The sequence below is a fragment of the Lithobates pipiens genome, unplaced genomic scaffold (genome assembly GCF_037356315.1).
Source record: "Lithobates pipiens isolate NorthernLeopardFrog02 unplaced genomic scaffold, aLitPip1_a1.2 Scaffold_18, whole genome shotgun sequence".
NCBI lineage: Eukaryota > Metazoa > Chordata > Amphibia > Anura > Ranidae > Lithobates > Lithobates pipiens.
In genome coordinates this window covers 329528958-329536450 of record NW_027507758.1, presented here as the reverse complement: position 1 = coordinate 329536450, position 7493 = coordinate 329528958, and positions in this window count along the sequence as shown.

Here is a 7493-nt window from a genome sequence, read left to right as displayed (position 1 = left end):
AGAGAGAATTAAAGTGATTGTAAAGTCTTTTTTTCAAATAACAAACATGTTATAATTATCTCCCCTGTGCAGTTGGTTTTGCACAGAGCAGCCCGGATCCTCCTCTTCTTAGGTCCTTCTCTGCTGCTCCTATTCCCTCCCTATTTTGAGTGCCCCTCAGCCAGCAGCTTGCTACAGGGGTTACCCAAGCTGAGTCAGAGCTCCGTGTATCCATTCAGACATGGACCCCAGACCTGGCCCCGCTCCTATCTCCCCTGATTGGCTGACTGATTTTGATTGACAGCCGCAGGAGGCAATAGCACTGCTGCTCTGTCTCAGCCAATCAGGAGGAGTGTACTGGTTGTCTGAGGGGATTGTGGACATTGCTGGAGAGAGAAGTACTCAGGTAGGTTAATGAGGGTGCTGGGGAGGTTGCTACACACAGAATGAATTAAGATAAAAAACCTTCTGCCTTTACAACTCTTCTGAATGCTCATCAATCCATTAGGCAAGAACATTTAGACAGAAGATGAAATAAATAATTTCTTGCTTGTGAATAATTTTAAAACCCCTTTCACACGGAGGTGTTTTTCAGGTACTTTAGGGCTAAAAATAGTGCTTGTAAAGCACCCCAGCACCACTGGGGAGGTGCGCTTGCAAAACCAGAAAAAAAAGTCCTGCAAGCAGCGTCTTTGGGGCAGTGAAGAAGTGGTGTATACGCTGCTCTTTCACTTCCCCTACCATTGTAATCGCTAAGGCTTTTAACCCTTTCCTTGGCCACTAGCAAAAAGCGTCGCTAAAATTACCACTGCGGCCACGCTAGCAATCTGAAAGGGGTCTAAGAGCTAAGAAATGTATATATGTACTATAGCATTTCTGTCATTGTAAACTCATAAACCTATTTCCTTTGATTAGAGTATTACATTTATCTGTTCATGTAAAGGTTCAGGGTTTTGTTTTAGCTTTCTTTTATTAAAATTTAGTTGTTGATACCAAACCAGTGGATAATTGATACCAAAATCAGGCAATTAAAGTATTCTTTCATAAGGATCTTAGGGGCAAGCAGTATGAAAGAATTCAAATTTTTCAAATAGTATCCCAAACAACCGCTGTGCTCTCCTGGGAATCCATTTGTTCTCAGTTTATATCCGTAGCATCCCCAAGACTGACAAATCTACAGCTTGATCTACTATTGGGAATCTTCTGCTGACTTCAGCTCATTTCAGATTTTTCAGTCAGAACATAAGATTACGGCTTCTCCTGACCAGGATCCTTAGCAAACTCTAACCAGTTTTAGAAGACCCCAGAAGGATGCAGGTGTCCATCAATAACAGTGATAGCTCTTAACTGATCTACACAGAAATGAAGAGTTAATGCAAGGCAGCAGAAGTAGAGGAGATGATCAGGAGAAGAAACAACTTTAGTTTTTAGCCTTTCCTACCGCCCTTTCCAGCAAGCAGGCAGGCAGATGGGAAGCAATAATTAGGCAAGCAAACACAGGCAGTTTAACTGGTCGGTTTAACAGGACAGGGCAAAATAATGTAGCATGGCAGCAACATACATCAAAGCCAGAAACACTCTCCAGAGGACACACTGGTCAACTTCCCCATAGATGTTTTTAATAATGAAGATGTGTCTTGTTCACATTTTGTATTGGAGCCCATAGGAGTACAGCTAAGCTCCTGAGTTCATTTAGTAATTGCTGTCAGGTTGGATTATATTCTCTGTAACTGATAATTTTAAGATTTTTTTGCAACAGTTTAAATAGGAGTTACACTTCACTGCAGTAAAGGCTATGCTTACGTAATGGTGGAATATTTGGCAAATAAATTTAAATGTTCCAGGGGCACAATAATAAGTTAGTGATGAATGGATCATTTTCAGTTTGATTGGGTATAAAATATTTAATTGCTGGCCTGGATTGCAATATGAGTTTTGTTCATAAATGGCAACTAAAAATGATTTACATGGTTCATACCACCTGGCAACTGATGATTAGCGGTCCTATGTCAAATTACATACCTTGCTTCTGAACAACTTGCAAACTCCTGCACACAAGCAGTTGATAAGAGCACATATTCTGTACACTATACAGAATCATAATTAAAGAATAAATAGGATATTAAAGTGAAGTGTTAGATGTTTAAAATGTTTAAAACTAAAGTCCTTGCCTAGGAACAGACACCATAAGGTTTTTGTTGGAGAGAATACCCTCCTTATGTTTTACTCTGACTTTGCTTCAATTTGTTATGCCCTGTTCACGCGGCCGGACTTTCCGACGGAAAATGTGCGATCGGACTGTGTTGTTGGAAATTCCGATCGTGTGTGGGCTCCATCTAACTTTTTCCGTCAGAATTTCCAACACACAAAGCTTGAGATCTGTATCTAAAATTTTCCGACAACAAAATCCGATCGTTTAAATTCCGATCGCGTGTACACAATTCCGACGCACAACGTGCCACGCATGCTTAGAATAAATTACAAGACGAAAGCTATTGGCTGCTGGCCTCTTTATAGTCCCGTCATATGTGTTCTACCAGTGGCGTTGCTAGGGGGTGCAGGGGGTGCGGTCTGCACCCGGATGACACCCGCTAGAGGGGTGACACCATCCCGACTCTCCAGAGGGTGAGGAAATCCCTGGCATTTTTTTTTTGCAGCTGACCCCACTGGAACAACAACTCCAGCGACACGGCCGCACCTGGTGTGTATCCTTTGTTCTCCAGGTTCTTCCTCCTCCCTACTTAGCCAGTGAGCCTGTCACATCTCACAGATGATGATGTCACACACTATCTCCGCCTGGGCTGCGCGCTGTCCTCGTCTCCTCTACAGCTGCCGCCCAGCGCACGGAAGTGTGATTACACTACAGGCTCCCTGAGAGCATGCAAGGTAATGTGTGATAGGTGGGCGGTTACCATGGTACCAGCATGCCACCTGAGAGCTGGTATGAAATGTGGGAGGATTCAGTGACTGGCACCCTCTGTGCTGTGCTAGTCTGATAACAAAGGGGGTGGGGGTGCCAGGTGGTCTGCTAGACACAGCTTTATAATATATATAATATAGCTGTGTCAAGCCACCCCCCCCCCCCCCCCCCCACCAGACCAGCTCACTCAGCTACTGTGCCTATATCTAATATAATATAGTTGTGTCCAGCAGCACCCCCTCCCCACCTGGCCCTGTGCCCCCCAACCTGCCATGTACCACCCCAACCTGCCCTGTGCCATGCCAGCCTGCCATGTGCCACCCGACCTGCCCTGTGCCACCCCAGCCTGCCATGTACCACCCCAACCTGCCCTGTGCCATGCCAGCCTGCCATGTGCCACCCGACCTGCCTTGTGCTACCCCAACCTGCCCTGTGCCATGCCAGCCTGCCATGTGCCAGCCCAACCTGCCCTGTGCCACTGCAGCCTGCCACTGTGCCACCCCAACCTGCCCTGTGCCCCTCAGCCTGCCATGAGCCACCCCAGGCTTCCCTGTACCACCCAGCCTGCCCTGTGCCATACCAACCTGCCCTATACCATCCTAACTAACAAGTGCCCTGTGCCACCCCAACCTGCCCTGTGCCACCCTAACTTGCCCTGTACCACCCCAGCCTTCCCTGTACCACTCCAACCTGCCCTGTGCCAGCCCAACCTGCCCTGTACCACCTCAACCTGCCCTGTGCCACCCTAGCCTGCCCTGTACTACCACAACCTGCCCTGTGTCACCCCAGCCTTCCCCACACCACCCCAGCTTGCCCTGTGCCGCTTCAACCTGCCCCACGCCACCCTAATTTTCCCTATACCACCCCAACCTGCCCTATACCACCCCAGCCTGCCTGTACCAACCCAACCTGCCCTATACAACCCCAACCTGCCCTGTACCAACCCAACCTGCCCTATACCACCCCAGCCTACCCTGTACCACCACAACCTGCCCTGTGCCACCCCAGCCTGCCCTACACCACCCCAGCCTGCACTGTGCGACTTCAACCTGCCCTATACCACCCCAATACTGCCTTAACCTGCCCTGTACCCCCCTAACCTTTCGTATACCACCCCAACCTGCCACTATACCACCCTATTTTACCCTAGCCTGCCACTATACTACCCTATACTATCATTTACATAGTTACATAGTTAGTCAGGTTCAAAAAAGACACAAGTCCATCCAGTTCAACCACAAAAAAAAAGAAAAAAAAATATCATACAATCCCATATACCCAATTCTACACCCACAGTTGATCCAGGGGAAGGCAAAAAACCCCAGCAGAGCATGATTCAATTTGCTAAAGCAGGGAAAAAAATTCCTTCCTGATCCCCCGAGAGGCAATCGGATTATACAGGGGCTGCTTTGGGGTGCGCCCCGTGACCGTGTGCTACCTGAATGGTGCTGGGCAGCCTAGATGGGGGGGTGACACCATGTTTTACCGCACCAGGTGACACCAACCCTAGTGACGCCACTGTGTTCTACATCACTTTCTGACAACTTTGTGCGACCGTGTGTATGCAAGACAAGCTTGGGCCAAAATCCGTCTGAAAAAATCAGACGGATTATGTCGTCAGAATGTCCAACCGTGTGTACAGGGCATTAGTGATCTGACTTCCTTGCATTTTTTTTTAATAGTAATTGCTGGAGGTGCTAATTTACAGAAGGAATTTTGAAAATACAAGTTATAAAAGGAGTAACTATTAATTTTATTTACACAGTCATGTGAAAAAAACAATTCTGTTCATATGTCTAAGCCCTTGTACACACGGTCGGAGATTCCGACAACCAAATCCATCGGATTTTGTCCGACGGATTTTGTCCTAAACTGTTGCATACACACGGTCGGACAAAGTTGTCGGAAAATCCAACGTGATGACGTTATTTCGTTACGACGGGACTACGTTCACGCTAGTAGCCAATAGCTTTGGTGTAGGAATTTGATCTGAGCATGCGTGGCACTTTGTCCGATCGGAATACTCTACACATGATCGGAGTATGTCCAATCGGAGCATTTTGTCAGAAAATTTTACCAACAAGTTGGAAAACTTGGTCCGTCGGATACTCTGACGGAAACAGTCCGATGTAGACCACACACAGTCGGAATATCCGACAAAAACGGTCCGATCGGACACATTCCGTCGGAATCTCCGACCGTGTGTACAAGGGCCTAGTGGTATCTGCACATGACTGAGTATTCAAAGTGAACAGGAATTTGCTTTTCACATAATTGGACAATTAAAGTGCCTATTCGCTTAATTTATGAGTGAAGGTCCTGAGCTCCCTAAAGTGATTGTCAACGATCACCTTGTAAAACAACTCATTCAGTATAAAAAAGGCAAAACATTTGTGTATGGATTTAAAATTACATTATAAATACCTGTTTTTCTTTTTTATAAGTGATCACATTCCCTCTGTTCTCAGCTGCATAAGAGCTGGGGGAAGAAAAAACAGGACACTGATCTCCCCAGTGAAAGGCTGTACATGACGGTGTCAGGACAAATCTAATCATTGGATGAGAGTACACTGAGTTCCCAACGCAGCTAGAGAACTCACCACGGTGTTTTTCCTGATTAGTGTGGTTCGTTTTTAATAGGAAAGCAGAGGGACTGGCATGAACACCAGGGATTGCACACAAAGGAAGCAATACAAAGAGAAAAGGATACTTTTCCATACAAGTACCCGGTACAGCAGGCATATATCAGGAATATGAAATGTTGGGGTAATAAACACTTAAAACTAGCTGTAAATTAGCATCAATCTGTGCACCCGCCAACAGTTGTCCAGCTTTTTTTTAAATAATAACAATTGTTACTATTGCTACAATTCTTTCTATTATTGTCTGACTATGGTGCAGTTTCTTTGAAGAAGTTGATTCAGTAAATAGTTATTTTTCTGCTTGGATCTGAGTAAACTGCACATTCTATGAGGACAGTGGGTGTCAGTTATCTACTTAATCAATGATGTCTAAATGTAGTAGCACAGTCCATTAGATTTGTCACATACAGTGCTGGACTTTCTAATTGCTAGTAAAATCTAGAAGGATTAGAAGGCTCATTGCACAGAAAAACTATTAGTAAAATAAATGTTATGACAATATGTCCTCAGAACCTGTTCCTTAGAATAGTCTTTTCTTTTGTGCCAGACTGAACACCTTACTTAGGAGCACAGAGATAAAAAAAATATATAATTTAATTGCATATTTTTATAAATTTTCAAAATGTGAAGTGACCGAACAGAAGATAAATCAAATCAATATTTGATATGACCACCATTTGGCTTCAAACCAGCATCAATTCTGACACTTGCACACATTCAGGGATTTTGTAGGAAAGTCAGGTGTATGATTAACCAATTACACCAAGAAGGAGCTAATGATCATAAGTTCCATATGTAGGTTGATACACAGCCATTAAATGAAACAGAAACAGCTGTGTAGGAGGCTTAAAATTGGGTGAGGAAAAGCCAGACTCTGCTACTCAGGTGAAGTTGTGGAAGACAATTTCAGGTCACAGGTCATACACCATGGCAAGAATAAGCACAGTAACAAGACACAAGGTAGTTATACTGCATCAGCAAAGTCTCTCAGGGGCAAAGATTTAAAAGCAGACTGTGGCTTTAAGATGTGCTGTTCAAGCTCTTTTGAAGAAGCACAAAGAAAGGCAATGTTGAAGGCCGTACACATAGTGGTCAGCTAAAGAAACTTAATGTAGCAGAAGAAAGACAGCAGATGAAAGAGACATCATGCTTACTTCCCTTTGACATCGGAAGACATTAAGCAGTGCCATCACCACAGAACCGGTGGAAACCAATAGGAACCAGCTACACCCATCTACTGCCCATAGAAGTCTGGCCAGAAGTGGTCTTCATGGAAGAATTGCAGCCAAAAAGCCATACCTCCAATGTGGAAACAAGGCAAAGCGAATCAACTACAGTGGTGTGAAAAAGTGTTTGCCCCCTTCCTCATTTCCTGTTCCTTTGCATGTTTGTCACACTTAAGTGTTTCAGAACATCAAACCAATTTAAACAATAGTCAAGGACAACACAAGTAAACACAAAATGCAATTTGTAAATGAAGGTGTTTATTATTAAAGGTGAAAAAAAATCCAAACCATCATGGCCCTGTGTGAAAAAGTGATTGCCCCCTAAACCTAATAACTGATTGGGCCACCCTTAGCAGCAACAACTGCAACCAAGCGTTTGCGATAACGTGCAATGAGGCTTTTACAGCGTCCTGGAGGAATTTTGGCCCACTCATCTTTGCAGAATTGTCCTAATTCAGTTACATTAGAGGGTTTTCGAGCATGAACAGCCTTTTTAAGGTCATACCACAACATCTCAATAGGATTCAGGTCAGGACTTTGGCTAGGCCACTCCAAAGTCTTCATTTTGTTTTTCTTCAGCCATTTGGTGGTGGACTTGCTGGTGTGTTTAGGATCATTGTCCTGCTGCAGAACCCAAGTTCGTTTCAGCTTGAGTACACGAACAGATGGTCGGACATTCTCCTTCAGGATCTCTTGGTAGACAGCAGAATTCATAGTTCCTTTTAT